This window comes from Nothoprocta perdicaria, unplaced genomic scaffold (genome assembly GCF_003342845.1).
Source record: "Nothoprocta perdicaria isolate Ctin4 unplaced genomic scaffold, notPer1 scaffold_1, whole genome shotgun sequence".
Classification (NCBI taxonomy): Eukaryota; Metazoa; Chordata; class Aves; order Tinamiformes; family Tinamidae; genus Nothoprocta; species Nothoprocta perdicaria.
In genome coordinates this window covers 1,079,858-1,097,998 of record NW_020454093.1, presented here as the reverse complement: position 1 = coordinate 1,097,998, position 18,141 = coordinate 1,079,858, and the positions used below count along the sequence as shown (strand labels likewise).

Below are 18,141 nucleotides of genomic sequence, written 5' to 3'. Positions count from 1 at the left end.
GGGGAGGTTTAACCACAATAAGAAGGGCTGTGCACTCATTCTGCATTACATAAATGGAAAAAAAATATAATTATAGCAGAATTAATTTTAATTTGCCAATGAAATTTTGGCTTTATGAAGGTTCTCATAAAACTTAATTTGACTTAATTTTTCCAGGACTGGGGAAAAGTGAAGTAAATGGGGTACAGCAACTGCCATTCTGTAGTGTAATCTATCTATTTATATATATATTAAAATGTGGGTCACGTAATATTTTGGCATATTGTGCCATGTACTTGGAATATGCAGGATGAATGCCACCAAAGTTTAAATACCATGACAGCTGCCCTATTACTACTATGCACTTCTTTTCAAGTTGGCTGATTTTACTATGGGTTCCATCACTGGAGTTTTTCATTTCTCCTGCAGGTAAAGACAACTACTTGATAAAACTTTAACTATGTATGTTAAGAACCAGGGATGTTCAAAACCTCACTACAAATGGTATCCAACTTGGTTGTTCATAGGAGCAAGTATTTCAAAGCTCTCTAATAAATGTGCAGCAGATAGAGCTGCTGACAGGTTTATAAGAGTGCTTGCACAAAAACAATCTGCAAATATCTAAAATAAGTTGTTTTCTGTTACATGTGCCCTTCAGTTCTAAAATCTTTGCTTTAAAGCAGCATTTGGTCAGTTCAGATAATGTAGTGAAAAGTACATTTATTTAACAAAGCACAGAAAAGTGAAAGGTATTGATTCTTCTGCTGGGTTCAGTAAGCCTTGATTGCTTTGATAGTTTAGAGGCAGATGTGTGACTTAAAAAAGAAAAAAAAAAAAAATTCAACCATGAGTGTCTGGGCTGAGCAATCATCAAGATCGTAGGCAGAAATAGGCAGCAACTGTGTTTTTGAGTTGTGAGAGTAAGCCTTCTGTTGCCTTTGAGAGAGAAAATGTTCAGCATTCTGCTTGCGAATTTGCAAGTTCTTTCAACTGCAAAGTTTAAATATAGCGTTAAGGCTATAAATTTTGTGAAACATAATCAAGGGKTTTTTTTGTTTSTTTTTTACACAGAAACAGTGCGTGAATCCACATAGTGAGTAGCACTTTAGGTCAAATGATGTTTCTCCATGATGTTACCACTGTAAACCTTTCTCTTTCCTTAKGAGTGAGAAAGAGTGTTTGGGAATGTTTTAATAGGTATTTTTGAAAGCCACAATCAAGGAAAAAGGTTCTAGTTTATAAACTACCTAGGAGGAAGGTGAAAGAGAGGGTATATATGTGTGTGTACAGATAAATAAGTATAAATCAAAATGTTAGCATGTCTTTGTATGCAAGCATGTCCAAAAGATTAAAAAAAAGAGGAGACTGATGTTAGCATAAAAATAGCAACTATAGGAAATGACTAAAGAAAGCTAAAGAATATGAAGGCACAGATCTCAGGCCAGGAGACAGAAGGCTATTGACTAACCTTCAGGTAAGCTGAGAGCAAATATGCACTGTTAATGACCTCTTAGTGTAATAATAAAAAATCACTATTAACCCTGAAAAAGCAAGCATGTTCAGCAGATATTTTTGTTCCGTATTTGGCGTGTAGAGGAAAATGGATGTGGATTGRCATGACTAGCTTCCATTCTCATAGCAAATAAGGGGCAAATGAAACAGCAGCTGCAAAATACACACATTTTAGAAACAGCAAGTCAAGATACTTTGAGCTGTAGTATTTGTAAAGTTGGCAAGGGATTTTACTTGGCTACCAGTGTCGATCCTCCTAGAATTTTCTGGGCACTAARGGCATTTCAGGGGATTTGGGAACAACTGCCAATATTAACACCATGGAAAAGTGAAGGGTTCATTCAAATGTAGGTGTGTCAGGATGATGTTAATCTGAGTCAACTCGTAGAGCACGGCTTCATGAAGAAAAATATTAAGAATGATTAACTGTAAAGATGTAGAAACTAGGGTTTGCAAACTAGCTAGGTGCTCAAAATGAGATCACCAGCTGTTTGATGAAAATAATATCAGTCAAGTAATAGGCCTAGACGTTTTATTTACAAATTTGGTATAGGAAAATGAGCATAAGGCATGATAAGTGGGTTCTGAAATGAGGTACTTTACCTCAAAATGTAGTTGTAAATGGAAAGCTATCACTCACCATATCTACTGACTGAGAGAYTGAAGATATATAATTTATATAAACCTATTTGGGTTTCATGATGCACTGGCTATAAACAAATAGTATTCATTCTAATACTGTGTAAGACAGGGTAAATAACTATTGGAGCAATTTAGAGTAGGTTATGGTAGGTAAGTTTTTTTTAAAAAAGACAAAATCTGCTAGATATGAAAATTAATTTAAAGAAATCCATAACTTCTGTTATATTCAGCATTGGAATCGGTTATTGCTATACTAGCTTTTCCTTTGCCTATAACATCAGATGAATAGTTAGTTAAAAGCATTTTGTTTCTACAGAATTTTATGCTACAAAACTGAGGTATTCTACTTGCACATGAATTCTCAACAAGGCTGACGAGCAGAGTTTCAACCACTCCGTCACAACAGGCTGCATTTATCTGTTCAGATAAATTTTGTTAGGATCTATACCTTACAGAAGAAGTTAACCTGTAACATAAAAGTAAATCAAAAAATTGTATTCTTTTTGGTGCTTACAGTTCAATTAGTAGATATATTTTATGGTTTGTGGTTTGACTGCAATGTCTGCTTCATGGCTTAAAGCCAAAATCAATTGAAAAGTGGTAGTTTTTGTCTCAAACCTTCACACCCTTGTAGTTGATGCTTTTGGTGCTATAAAAATGCCAATTAAAATTGAATTACAGACAAGAAAAATACTGATAGGAGAAGCGCAGCTTTCATAAAAAAAAAAATGCTGTATGGCTTTCTATACGGCAGCTTTGTCCATCATACCGTGTGCACGGAGAAAACTTATTTGGCCTGTTAGTACTGTCAGTGCAYGACTGAAAATAAGAGAAAACTCTCACTGCAGTGCTACTGCTGTTTTGACTAAATTCCAGTAATTTCATAGATGCCTCATGTTTGAGGCTGATGATACAATGTTTACTGCTGTCCTGCTTGTTTCTCTTCCCCATCACATGCTGCAGCACCACTAGTCTTGCACTTTAGCTCCTTAGCCCAAACTGCAGTGTTTTGTTGTGCTTGTCTGGCRCCTAGCATTTTAGGGTCGTTGAAAGGATGCCAGTGAAGGGAAAGTTCCTTTTTCTCCTGGGAACTTGGAGACTGTTGGGACAGTTATATGCTGCACTACATATAGSTGTGGAGATTAATCTAGCAGGCAGAAGGCAAGGGAAGAGTAAGTTCCTGATTTATTATTGCTATCATCAGGACCAACATGAGGCTTGAAAACTGTGCGTCGAAGACTAGAAAACATGTTCTTATCACCACCAACACTGAGGTAAAGGGATGCCCAGGTTTGACGAAAAAGATAATTACGGGCCATATTGGCATCAGAACATGTTTTAGACTGCTTTGCCATGAAATAGAAAGGAAATGTTCATGCTATGTAYGATTCTGTTATATGTGGCAGCCTGTTGTGAAGCTGCTGGGGACCAATTAGCAGTCAGCTTTCTCTCTTTTTTTCTATTGCTCATTAATTCCTTAGTTATATTTCAKATTGAAATCAATGGAAGTTGCTGTTCTTTGAGAGTAAAGAAGGCCCTCGTGGTCTGGTCTGTGGATTTAAATGAAATTTGGGTTGAATGAAATTTTATGTTATGCATTAGTTGCCAGACATAAGGAAATAGTCTCTATTAAGTGAATCCCCATTTTTTTCTGCAATCAAACATTTCTACATGCTTCCTTGGGAACACCAGATCCTGATTAGGTTCTAATAAACTTGCTGAAATGCTCTGAATAAATATTAGCAAGCACCTTGCCATTTCCCACTGTGTTAATGTGCAAGTGTTCTCATCCCCTTCATTCAGGTTCCTGCCTTGGGGATTAAACGTTGTGCCTTCAGGAGTCTATGGCCCTTTACATTTAATTAGTTCTCTTGTGTAGTCGAAGCCACCAATGTCTCAGTGCTGCTGGTTAATAAGCTTTAATCAAAGTTATTAAAAAAAAAAAAAAAAAGCCTGTTATTTTAGCACCCAACTGTGCTGTTGCTGCTGAAGTTTCATCTGTCTGTTTTAAAGCCCATTTTTAGAACTTCACTATTTTAATTGACTTCAGGCTTTTTTTTTTTTTTTTGGTCAAGATATAATTAGAATTTAGAATTGGTTCATCCCAAGGAATAATCTCTCCTCTTCCTTTTCTTAAATTGCTGAGACATTTTTTCTGAAGTTCTGATATGGATCCACTCTTTATGTAACCTGATGTTTTAATGCCTGTAAAACACTTGACCTTGCAGAACTCCTTCCTGTCTCTGCTACACGAAATGTCATAACCCTCATACAGTCACAGCACAGTTTTCCTATATTACTATTTTCCTTTAAAAATTCTAGTGTTATAAATATTCTGCTAGGAGGGGAATTAATAAGGTATTAATATAAGACATTAATATAAAATCATTACAACTGCATAAATCTATGCTTTTCATGGTATATATCTCAGTATTTGAAGTAGTTAAATATGGTCCTCTGAACAGGTTAATATTTATTCTGTTCTTTGAATGAAATGTATAGTCTCTTAATAGATTTTTGGCCTGAAAAGGCAGTTTCAGATCACTGAACATTGTGATTTATCAAAAAAAAAGTTAAATACTACATCACTTAGTGATGTACTACATAGCTTAGGTGCAAATGCATCAATTAATATCCTATCAGTAGATGTTCCTTGGTGTGTAATCTATGCATTACCAAATGTTACGAATGAAAGAACTTCATTTTAATAGCAAGCTGTAAAATTTTTAAAAGCGTTGATAAAGCTTTGCTTAATAATTCATTTTCAAAATATCTTTGATATGTAAGTTATATCATAAGACTGCGTCTTTAAATTCTTTATCAGACTTAAATTCCAAGCTTAATGCACTTCCATGAATTGTCTACAGTCAAGGAAATGAATGGCCTATATAATGCAGCATTATATATTTAGAACAGAAGTGGAATTATTTCGTTATTTTTTTCTTTGAGTTTAGTATAACCATGCATATAACAATGCATGGTTTGACCTTTAGGTTTGTAGTTAAAAAAAAAAAAAAAGTTACCAGAAAGATCTTTTGTCAAATCCCTTGTTTTGCAAAGAACACTTATTTTGACATRTATTTCCATGCTTTCTTCCATGAAAATGCTAATCCTTAAGCAAGACACGAATTTGTGTTTCAGATAGCTAAAATGCTGTTTTTGGTCATATAGATTTAGAGAGTGATTTTTGGGGTGACATGCAGACATTATTCTATATTTCTGTCTWGATCAGCAGAAAATTCCAATACTTCCTGGAAAGGAAATACTTCCTCTATGCCTTCTTACTGGTTTTACTAAACCATATATTCAAGAAGAGATGGAATTAGTCTCCTGCATTCTTCTATAAGTATTTTCCTTTCCAAAAGGCAAAGTGAGGGAACACTGCTATTTACAAACTTGGGACTTTGGTAAAGAGTAGTTTGAGAATGTGGAAAAAAACAAGCATAATTTTGTGAAGATTTAGGTCTTTTTTTTTTTTTTAAATGAGCAGTTAGCATATCTAGTGAGAGGAAAGAGGAACAGATGGTATAGTTCCACTCATTCCAAAAAAAATCAAAATCAAATTAAACAAAAGTGGTACTTCGTTATTTTCTTTCAGCAAAAAAGCAAACCCCCTGCCAAGGAAGCAAATGAGTTAAATGTTTGTATCTGCCTTGTTGGTGTTATGTTCCCTCTACGTCTCTTCAAAATCTGTTGAATTTTGCTATGGCTAGAGAGCATGGAAGTTTTAAACAGCATTAGCGGGGGGGAAATATAGGAAGAGATAACAAATCTTTGTGTCTATATATAGTATGAGTGTGTTCCTATGGGTCACGCAAAGGAAATGTGGATTGTCCTCTTCTTGCTTGTATTTCACACTAATTTAATGTGTCCCCAGCAGACTGTAATTAGTGTAAAGCTGGTTGTAAATTCTGTGAATTAAGGCAATTTTGCACAAGACATGCAATGCTCCAGTTCTTCACTTTCTCTGCAAAATCTTGTAATCTGACCATATTCAGGCAGCACAAATTGAGTCAGAATCCTGTTKTTTTTTTTTTTTTTTTTTTTTTAATTTGTTTTCTTTTCTTCATTAAATATAGAAGACTTACTTTGGTACTCATTGAAGTCATTGGTTGTGAAAATCTAGCACTAATGTTGCTGGAGCAGTCCCACTAACGCCCCTGATCTCTTTCATCCTCCTTCAATAGATAAAGGGCAAGAGCTTCCCAGGTAAATAGGAAACTTTTGCCAGTCATCAACAAGCTACTTAAAGTAATCCACATCCTCAAACTTCTGTTTGTTTTCGTGTTTTTAGGGCAAGGACTCTATGCCTGTTTAGTACTCAGCGTGACTAGTCCTTTATCACTTTTATCGCACATTTTTGGTATGCACTTCAGCCACAAGCTTACTCTTAATAATTAATTGAGCTGCATATCATAAACTGGTTCACCAGAAGGTGCAGTTACTTTACTTTGGGATTATTTTGAAAAGGTAAAACTGAGTGAGATATTTTCGTGATGGACATTTTACATTATTATGAGTGTTATGGTTTAGATCCCTTTGGTGCAAGTACTTATCAGGTCTAATTTTTTTATTTTATGTTCGTCTCACACTTYTCATTTATTCATGAAATTTTCCTTAGGCATGTTTGCAAAGGTATTTTCTTTTGGTATCTGAGTAGTTTTATGTCGATATGGATTTCAGAAAGGAAAGTAAGACATCAGCCTATCWAAGTAACTACCTCCTGTTAAACTGAGGTAAAATAGAACAATTCAAATGAAAATAACACAATGTCTTTCTATTCCCTTTCCTCATGGCAATGTAGACGTATATGAAAAGAGTTGATCTTGGATTTACCGGTATCACCTCTTTAGCAAAGTATCCTTTCATCAGAGGGAAGTATTGGTCCTTGAGGAAAATAGCTCCTGCAGTGGTACTGATAGCAAGTTTCTATAATCCTGAACGTTTGGATAGAAKGCCTTATCTTGAGCTATTCAATGGATTGCATATCAGGGGCAACCAACAAAGGCCGGAGGCTGTTGGTTCTTGCAGCCTAGAGAATATTGTGCTCAATGAGCTGCACACRGAGGCCAAAGTTCTTGCCATGAMCTGCAACCTGTGACTGTATGCCTGTTTTAAAAGAGCAGTTCCCTTTTTAAGATAAATGTCTTCCTAAATGTCATATTTTGGGTGTGTTTCGTCATACTGGCAGTGAGGCAAGCAATCCAAAGCTTCCTCTGCTTTTTCTTGCACTGATTTTATTCACGGAGACAAGCTTTCGCTTTGGAATTTTGACTGTTGCTTGCTTTCTAACACAAATACTGGAAGGGGATGCAGTGTGGTGATTTGCTCTGACCACCTGCATAACAATGACTATAATAATTCTCTGAATTATTTCTCAATGGTATCACAGTGTTTCTTTGGAGCAAGCAGYCTGTTTTCATTAAAAAGCTAGTCTGATGAAGAACACCATAACACATGATTATTTCCTTGATTTATTACTTTTCCAAGTTAAAATATGCATCCTTATTGCTAAGCTGAATTTTTCTTAACTAAACTTTGTTCTGTGGATCAGTTAGGTATTTGATAGATTGAAAAGTTGGTTTCTCTATTTGGATTTCCTTCCTGTAACCCTGTATTGTATTTTAAAGTTCCATTGGACMCTTAATTGGAAGCATAATTCATATCTACAAAAACTTTTCAAGATCTTCACCCTATATAAAGTAAGAATAAAGAAGGATTTTAAAAGAACTTTTATAAAGCTTTTGATTAAAGGAAAGGAAATGCCTTTATTCCATGGACTAGAAGTCCCAAATGTAATACTTCTCAAATTCTTGTGGGTTTGTTTTTTTCCCTTCTTCCCTCTCTCTGTCCTCTTCCAAAACTGTTTTACTCAGTGTTTGTATTTATTTCCAAACTGAGTGACATTTTCTCTCATAAAATCACTTCAGTATCTCTTCTTTAGCTTTTATTATCAACAAAGTAGCATGTATTATCAATTCAAAAGATACTGAGAGTGAGATAACATAAGGAGATAAATATATTTTATTGAATTGTTTAATTAGTGGAAATTGCAAAAAGATTAACAGTTTCACAGAAATAGCTGTGTAATGCCCAATTTATTGGAAAGCTCTTTTTGAGTATCACAGTTGAAGGTCGGGATGCTCTTTCTCATTTGCACCATGAAAAGCTCTCCTCAGGGACCCTTTTCCGTAGTCTTTATAACACTGTATGCATTGTGTGCGCAAACTCCATACAGAATGTCTGGCTTTACAGGCTTCTGCAAAACTTAGTGAGAAGGGGAGAAAATGGCTTTAAATCAGTGGCAACAGGCAAGAAAGGGCTGTATAAGTATTACTTTAATATAGTTATATATATATATATATTTAAAGATTAACCTGAGCGTGTTGACTTAATGCTCATTTATTTATACAATAGGCAAAAGCATCTCATGAAGAAGGTACTAGTTAAGAAGTCTCCTTTCAGGATGATCAAATGTTATGTTGCAGACCCTCTGAAAGATGGCTTTCTCACGTGTGACCTGATGCGGTGGGGAGAAACATTTTCAAAATTGAAACTGTCAGCAGCATCTTATTAGTGCTTTGACTTACTCTATAAATTAAAGAGAGCAAAAGATATAAAGACGAATCAAGGGAATCATAAATTCTGTAGTCTGCTTTTTCAAAGGGTAGAGGGAAGACTAGAAGCCATTGCATATGAAGCAGAGATAATGTATTTCCACATGCTTACAAATGCATTTGTTGCATATGGTTGCTTTTATGTCCAGTTTATTTCACTCTGATGTGACACATTTGTGACAGTTCCCAACCCTCTATAACTAGCTGAATTGTCCATTCATGAGATTCAGAACTTTATATGTAGGAAGACAGGTACAAAACACTCTCGAGTATTTTCTATAGTATTTGCCATTTGCCAGCTTAGTTTAACTTGTGGATAGATTAGATTTTTTATAACTATAGCTTCAGATAGAAAAACAGTATCGATCTGTGTATCTTGAATATAACTCTTCTGTCTTAGAAACTAAAGGCTGAACTTATCTTGGAAATTGATGAATTTAAAGAAAATTGTGATCAGAGAGATGGATTAGTCTTCATTGGTCTTCACTCCCAGTTCACAAATCTTAACTAGCAACGTCTTTTCTGTTATTCCTCTGAGATAGCTGTTAGTGAATATGATCTTGATCACCTGGGACTAATCATCATACTGAAACTGGCGGGCCTTATTTTATATTCCTCACAAATTCAAATACTGTAATTCACCTTTGCCCGGGCAAGTATCTCTGGAGTCAGGATGGTAACCTTTTCTTTCCTTACAGCATCTAAAAAGTATCATTAACTATTCATTAATAGCTCATGGTCATTMCAAATTCCATCTGTGAATAAAAAGCTACCCTCTCACTTTCTTCACACAAACAAAAGTTGGATGCCCAAATGCTGGATACCTATTACTCTTGAAAACTCATGCATATATTTGAATACGTAAATATAAATTAAGTGCTTATTTTAAATGCCCTTTCTCTGAAATGTGGATTAAAATGTAGGATTTACCACTCTATAGTAGGTAATTGCTGCATTTAGAATTAGCTTACTTGAACATTATGATATACATTTGCATTTTATATGAACTAATATTTTGGAGTATATTGAGAATATATTCTAGTTTAAAAATTACTACAGTTGTCCCATAACAGTATGACAGTATTTCTCAGCTGCCTTTAACCAGATAACTGCCTTATTCCTTGAAAAATAAAACCAATTAATCCACAGCTTTAGTAGAAAGCAGAAAATAGAAGCATAGCAGAAAGTGAATTAACTCTGCCAGAAAGTGTCTTTTGAAGTGCCTTCCATATTACTTCAAGGAGAATTCATCTGTTTAGTTTGAGTAGGGTTTTTATTTTTCATTTAGTAAAATTATTGAACTATTTCAATAAGCACAAAAGTAAAAATAGGAGAACCTGAACACTTTCCTCACTGGTGACTGTGATGGCAACTTAGTTATTTCAGGTTCCAAGAATGACCAAAGTGACTTCATGTGTCTTCATTCATTAGTCAATAATTTATTAGTCAATAAACTTGAAAAGTTCTTTTATGTAACCAATTGCAATTGGACCAAAAAAATCTCAACTGTCTCAAAATAACACTTGTACAGAGTAAGTTATTGGATTAGGTTTTGGGGGTGTTCAGAAAGCAATAGAGCCTGAATGGGGAAAACAATAAATGCAAGTTGAGGAGGGAGGGGCTGGGTGGGAAAAAAATGGGAGGTAGGAAAATAAGGAGAGACTAAATTAATACAAAGCCAACTTTTGCATCGTACTTTGGTTTTGATGTCTGATACTGCACAAATCTCATGGGTACAAAGCCTGTAGGCTCTCATGATAAGAATATTGGTTCATGTTCCCACTACCTTTTGCAAATCAGAGGAAGATTGTGTGTAATTTTGACTCTATTTCCTTTCTTTGCTTTTTCTTCATCTGCCTCTCACCATACATTTTCTGCCTTCAGCAGTCTCTGTGAGAAACCTCTTTTTCTTTTTTTTTTTTTTTTTTCCGCTCTTTTTCCTAAGTTATTACGTATAGGAGAGTAGCTTGTGCTAGTTCTCTGGCTGCTATGCCCAGCTCTGCTGCAATAGCCGAGGCTTTTGGTCTGCTTGGGCTGTTTACCTGGCTGAGCAATTGCTTCTGCTTTCACAGCACAGTCCCTAGTTTTCCATCTGCTGATCCTGTAGACTGCAACCATCTCAACAGGGCAAGAGCAATGTTTGTCTAGGATGTAGGCATACTAAGATCTGTTGTTTTAGTTGGAAAAAAATAGTTCTTTAATCTATAGGCATGGGTTGAATTCTCACAAGGATACTCATTACCAAGGTTCCTGGGAGAGAAGGGTCAGGTCATGAGTATCTGATTGCTAGCAATTTCCTTAAATCCTTCCCTGGGAAACATGCTAGGCCAGTCATCAGAAATCTTGGAGTATGAGTTGAGAAGTGCTAAGTGAAGCAAAGTAGTTAACCTATTTGTAACCTTCAGTAGTTCTTAAATATGTGTGTTACAGAGTTCTAGTTGAGTCAATTCTTAAAGATTTTTTTAACSTAGTTCCAGTGTTTCCATGTTGTGTGTACCTTAATTGTTGAAGAATTTAAAGTAATTTAAAAAATGAAACGTAAGTTAAAGCTGTTGTCTTTCYCTACTAGAGAGCAATTTATTCCAGCAAATATTAACTTTTGAAGTTACATGTAAACTTCCACTGTTTTACAAATGGTATCATTAATTTAATGATTCACAAGTAGATGATCACATCTGCTTAAAGCATCAAAAMATTTTATATGCTTTCAATTTAAACAAATTTTTCAGAATTTTCCTGAAATTGAAAGCTTCATTACTTTATTGTCTTTTATTTTTATTTCTTTTTAAGAACCGAAGGGGGAAAACACATGCTAAAAACACTTAGCCATTTCCCTGAAGGTGATGCGAGAAACATGGAAGGAATTTGTCTCAGAAGGGAGAAGATTTGGGAGTCCTCCCTGAGAACASCAATTTCTTGCATTGATAATCAGTGATTATTAAAGGAAGTGTAAATATATGGCTTTTTATTTGAAAGAACACACATGGAATAAATGATGTGATAGAGAATCTAATAACAAGATTATGTACAATCTTAAAAAAATCTCACTGAAATATTGTTTGACTGAGGCAGTTACTTTTTGTGAATCACTGCATGTCCAATGGCTTCTGTTGTTGAAAGCATGTAAGTTTTGGAGTATTTTTCTTCTTGGGATTTCTAGAAAAAAGCACATTGATGCACAAAAGAAACAAATAGATATATGGTAAAATGGATATACAGTATGACTAGATTTCTTGGTCGTAAATCGTCTGGTTTACTGATTGCTTTAAAGATCCCCTCGAAACCCACAAAGCAGATGTATAGGTCTCCATTGCTCATGGTTATCTTACCTGGCTGCTTTTCTTGGTATATCTTTGCAACACAGCATAATAGCTCATTTTATGTTTAGTCGTGCTGCTGAACAAAGCTCAGAGACAAATGGCTTTTATTTGACAAATCACCTGCCTATCTGTTTGCTATGAAATGTCATTTATACTCCTTTCATGGCATTGGCTTTCATCTGTATTCAAAGATGAGCCCTTATCTGCAGCTTATTCAAACATTGCTCCTTAATTCAAATTAGCATTAAATGCATTCTGATCATTGCTTGTTCCTTGGCTAAAGTCTGTCAATTATTCACAGGGTTTTTTCTCCTTTTTTTTTTTTTTTTTTTTTCAACTGAAAGCAATCGTAGGCTGCCAGAAAATGCAGTTTCTTCACTTGCCCATCCGACCACAGCAAATCTGAGTCACAGATTTCTCAGTGCTTACTTGCTTTAAGCTGTGTAGCAAGGTGTGCTGAGAAGCCTCTCTACAAAACAGCGCTAATTATTTGGACAACACCTCAGTGAAACAAGGTCCTTTGTGTAGAAAATTAAAAATATATTGATACCTGTCCTCTGATTGAAACTATAACTTCTGATTTGAATTGTGTTCTGTTCCCCCAAATGATGAGCTCAAACATTATCAATCACATACTTGCATTTGGAGCAGAAAATTCTTACTGGCCTGACTACTCTGTGTTCCTTGAACGAAATGTAGACCGTTAGTGGGTGGGTTGTCATGGCTTTAGAGCACGCAGCTTGACCGTCATTCTTGCTGAATTATTGAAGACAGATGCCCAGGTGACTGAGTAGTGAGTAGTATACCTACACCAGCTGAGATTGTTRTTGCCTGTCTTAGTTCTTACCTGCCACTCTCTCAAAACCTCTGTGATGGATTTCAAGAATATTACTGAAATGGTGAGCTTGGCTTACTGAAAAGCGATTGTAGCATGCATCCACTAGAGTCAGAGATAACAGATATACCGTACAAACAGAGGAAGAAATGCAAGAAAGTCCAAAGATTTGAAGAAATAAAGAGAAAGGAGGGGAAGGAAAAATGTTTATTATCAGAGGGAGATATTCTTGAGAAAAAGCCACAGAAACAGAAATAGCTGCTGATCTTAGTGCCCTTGGCTGTTGACTTCCTGGCAGCTGGAGGATGATGTTAAGTTAGGTGTTTGTTTGCTTAGCTTTGTGAAAGTGCAGCTTTTGAMATATAGCCACTTTGGGGGAATATAGCTCAAGTTGCTCTTGTATAGGACTGTTTAATAGCCAAGAATTTGGATCTGTGTAGAAATCTGGACCTATAGTTAGTGACAGAATAGCTTGGCTTCTTATGTTGAATTGTGTAGTAGAATAGATACTAGGGAACTTTTGAATAGATGTAAAATGTGGATGGACTTTTAGATTAATTTTTAATACTGTAATGTTCTWTGTCATTCATTTCTAAATCATGAGCCTGATTTTTGTTATACTTTTTTTGTTATCCCTCCCCACGTTTCAAAAATAYATTAATAAATAGTAGGAATTGTCAGGGAACTTATTCTGCCAAGTGTTTGTCAGCAGTGAGAATACTAATAAATCACTAAATGAGCTCTAGTTGCCTCCAAGATGCTGAGGAAAATTAAATACACATCCTCTCCAGATGCCCTGGAAGCCTAAGCTGCTATTGTGCACTTAGCTTGTGCAGATGAGGTTATTTATATGAAAACGTTTTATCTTTTTTTCGAAGTAGAGAGAGCTGTTTCTATTCTGGAATTTCTAATTAATATATGCATGGCTGAAGCTTTTAGCTCCCAGAGAGATGTAAACAGTGCTTCTAGCCACTAAGAACCAGATACAGACGTTTGGCGATGGTAACATGAATATATTTGCCCTTGCTCTGGGATGAGAGATGAAAGTGGGCTATAAATGATGGAAATGTGCTCTTTGATTTTTCTACCTACATGTGTCTAAACTGATCTTTTTTTGAGGAAGAAATGAAAGGTGGCACTGCACAGCTAACAATTAAACTGAGTTGCTAACMCTAAGGGTTCCAGCTCGAAGCCATAATTGCATCAGCTCAAAGGTGAATTTTGACCTCTGTCATGAGCTGTGTTGTGTTAGGTGTCTCTTCCTTGTGAAACATGGCAAGATTTAGAAGATTTTCACAGGAGAATTTCCAAGGGCTGTCAGTGCTTGCAAGTTTTTCTCAAAGTACCTGGACTGATGTCAGTAATCTTCACAAWGCATCAGCAAGATCAAAATCATAATCAGCCGTTTGTGTTTGTTCTTGTGTGGAAGAATTATATTGCTTTCAAGGCTGTTGAGCTGCTTGCTGATAGTTTCTCCTTGGTTTAGGAGCTGCCTAGTCAAAGAAAATGTGGATTGTGGTTGTGTAAATATGAGAAAACTGTTGAAATAACCAAGGACTTTCTGATTGGCTTTGTAGCATTGTTAAATTTTGATAATCTAGCGAAGCAAYAGGTAGAAAACCGTATGTTACTTCAGAGATAAGCATTATCACATCTAGACACACACCTATAGACAAGAGGAGGGGTTGTCCAGCTCATGCTGGACCTTAGCGAAGGAGGTGAAAAAACTTGGAGGGCTTAGGAGAGGAGCTACTTGTAGAGCTTCCCCTGATAATACCCCAAGACAAGATAGCCAAGGCAAGATAGCTGGAACTAAATAGAAACAAGACACTAATTCTCACTGTAGGGAGTGTATCATCTCTTGGTATACACTTTGGGTGGTTGGACTGATGTTTAGGGGATTAAGATGACTTAGATATAACATGCGAAGAAAGTCTTCCTSTATAAAAGTCACTGGGCTTGCTGAAGCAGGATCYAGAGAAACGTCACTTTTCAGGAACATCTGRTGCTTTCATGCTTAAATGTAATGTTTTTTAAGACTGTAGCCCTAGTAAGGTTGCATGCTCTGGCCCATTGAGAACCCTCTCTGCAAAACCTGTGTAAAGTTGCCTTAAAAATAACTACGTGACAAATTCCCTCTGGACAGGGAGCTTCTGTCAGCAGGAGTCTGCTCAGCCAGCATGAAAGGAGCAGACCTGGGCGATCCCAGTATGTGTCTGGAGGGGAGACAGACTTTAGCACACTCRAAGGAGAGTCCCCCATTCCCAGGCTTCCCCTGGTATGAGGGCACATAGTATACCTGTGGTACTCTTTTCCAGCACTTTTATGAGCAGATGTGAAGGAACCATAGCTGTTTCCAGTTCCTTGTAGGGACAAGGAATCAATGTTCCTTGGATTTTGCTTTTGTTTTCTTTTTTACTAATGAGATGGCAGGAAAAAGTGGCAGCACTTTTTGGCGAGTGTAAACTGTTTTGCCCTTCATTCTCTTCTCTCTAATGCAGCTTGCTAGAATAGTATAGAAGAAAAGTGAAATTACATTTGTAACAGTAGTCGGTCTTATCTTGGTGCCATTAACTTCCGTAACTGTGAGCGATGCCTGAGCTTGGAAACTAGAAGGCAAAACAAAAACCAGACCCTTCCTTCCAGGCGGCCAGTGTGTCCCAGTCAAACTGTCTGCATGTCCCGATTACCTGAGCTGGGCTGGCTGTGCTCCTGCTGCTCTTCAGGGCTGTACTGTTGCCTTCATTTGTGGTAGCGTCTCATGGTGTGGGAATCTGAGAAACCTGAAAAAAACGTTTCAGAGGGAAAGCAATATTTTAACCTACTGGGCTCTCACCTGGTGATTTATGGTTTTGACAGACTCTGAGCATGGTTTCTGGTAAAGATGAGATTGGTTTGTTTTCTTTAGATATCCTTGGATAACAAGATCAACACAGTTAGTATTGTTAGTAAAGCAGTTTTGGAGAAAATGGCAGATGTTCTCGTAGTAGAGGCTMCTGAGAGTAAATCACCAAGGCACATAGTATTTCTTCTTTTGTATCACTGAAACCATTCTGAAATGGTGACCTAGGTGGCTGGGTCGCTGTTTAAGCTGGAGATTGGCCACACAAAGCACTTTGCAACATCAGGGATGGTCAAGAAAAATTCCAAATGCTGCCCAAGTAAACAGATTTTTCAGTTGCACCTTCAGGAAATATAATTTAAGATGACTGCAGGCTGCCTGCRAAGAAACTTGGGTTCCTATTTGGCTTAATGCAAGAGCTCACTGCTAACTTCCAGAGGGGCTCTACTCCTTTATTCGGTGCCACTTTTTGGGCAGAGTGCTGAATATGAATTAATTCTGAATATGTAATAAGTGTTAGTCATCTTCATAGCCATTATTCATATCGGTGTTTTGTACTCAATCCTGAATGTYAATGCATTTTAGTCAATCAGCAGAGAGGGTATGATGTATGAGAGAGATCCACAGGTGAAGATTGGATCTATCTTTCTCTGCTTTTGAAATAATCTTAATTTTATGCATAATATTTAACCACATGAGYAGTCCAGTTAGAGCTGGTTTTTCCTGGGAGGCATGCTGCCAAAATACTGCTAGCACCGAGCGTGGGACCGAGGGCGGTACTGCAAGGATTAGATTGCTTAAACTTGAGCAGACAAGGAAAGAAACTGGAAGCTCGGTGTGTGAGGCTTATTTATTTATTTATTTATTTATTTATTTATTTATTTATTTACATCAACTATACTGATATAATAATGATTAATCTACTCCATATGAAGAAAACTGTAGGTTCTTAAACATTCTTTTAGTGATAATGGTTAAAATAATATTCTTTAAAGGCAAAAATTCTAACACTAATGAATACTAGATTATTATATGATATGCTTAGAAATAAGAGTACTGTTTAGGACAGCTGAAGTGTTTGTAGGATATAGTCTGCAATATAACCAGATATGATAGCAAAGTTGTCTGTTTTATTTTTTTCTTAGAAACTAAGATCAAATAATACAATATTCTTCTAAAATAAGACCTTATTATGGCTACATGTCAACCCATCAAAGGTAATGGCTTTATTCTGAACTTCATTTTGTGTATCTTTGTAGCCCAAAGCACATTTTTCTTAGTTCTTCAGAAAATGTTATTATAAAATCATTTATTCTCTCAAACTGTTCTTCAGTAAATTTTCCTAGAAAATAACCTGTTTATATTCTTTCTTTGAAAACATTAAATTTTATGATGTTCTTTCACTAGAGTTTTATATTGTCTTTRCTTTGGTGATTTGGTGATTCATCCCTTCATGCTCCGTGTAGCAAGGTACCAAATGAAAAATTTTCTCACTCTGAAGGAGTCTGCTAAATTAAATTGTCTGCTGATTCCTATGCTGCCTTTTTTCCTAAGTAGAAGTTCTTCTGGAAGTTATTAGTTAAACAGGTAATCCATTTGCCATGGCTAATTGTTATTTGGATTCCTTTCTCAGTTCCTAAAGTCCTAGTCTCCTAAAGGCACTGTCATGCTGCCTATTCCCTATTTCTTTTATTTCAATACTCAAAAATATATCAATGTTATATTTTGTCTTGTAAACAAAACAGTCTGAATGCATTTCCTTTTACTTATATGGAATGATCTGCGCATATATTCTTGTTGTTTCCTGTAGAAAGGAGGTTTATTTGGCTCTCAATTGTTGGAGTATTATTCTGGAAAACTTAATGTCTGTAATTTAGGCTTGAGCTGTTTAGTGGTGGGGGAAGGAGTGTGTATTTACATTCTRTTTTCTCCAGGCTCTCTTTAGAGACCATGTTAGCTTTTTTCTAATGATCCCCTGTTAATATTACAATGATTCTTGTTAAGGATCATCAGAAAGTGTTGAAATCTCCAGAGAGCCTTTTCAGTGATTTTTTTTTCTTTTGTAAAGATATGCAAGAATTGCCCAGTGTAATGAAACTGAGATGTATTAAATATATTAAAATATTTTCATGTTCCATATAGATTTTTGAGCTTGCGTAAAATATTAAGTGCCACCATATTATCCTTGTACATAATTTCCTCATTTCTTAGAATCAATGCTTACTGAGGAAGGGGCAGAGAACTTGAATGAGGCTTTGCTGATCCAAGCTATGTTTTACTGTAAATAATTTCTTTGGTTCTGTGATCTGCAAAAGACTGATTTGAACATCAGAAAGACTCGGTACTAAGACTGTTCACTGGATGAAGATAGTATTATGCTTCCTAGGCTTGAAT

The 18,141-nt window shown here is 36.1% G+C and overlaps 1 protein-coding gene across 1 annotated transcript in view; it reads left to right on the top strand.

Annotated features, from left to right (window-relative positions):
* Positions 1–18,141, top strand: part of XRCC4 (X-ray repair cross complementing 4) — a 163,165-nt gene that overhangs the window by 74,586 nt on the left and 70,438 nt on the right. The gene's annotated exons all lie outside the window — the stretch shown is intronic.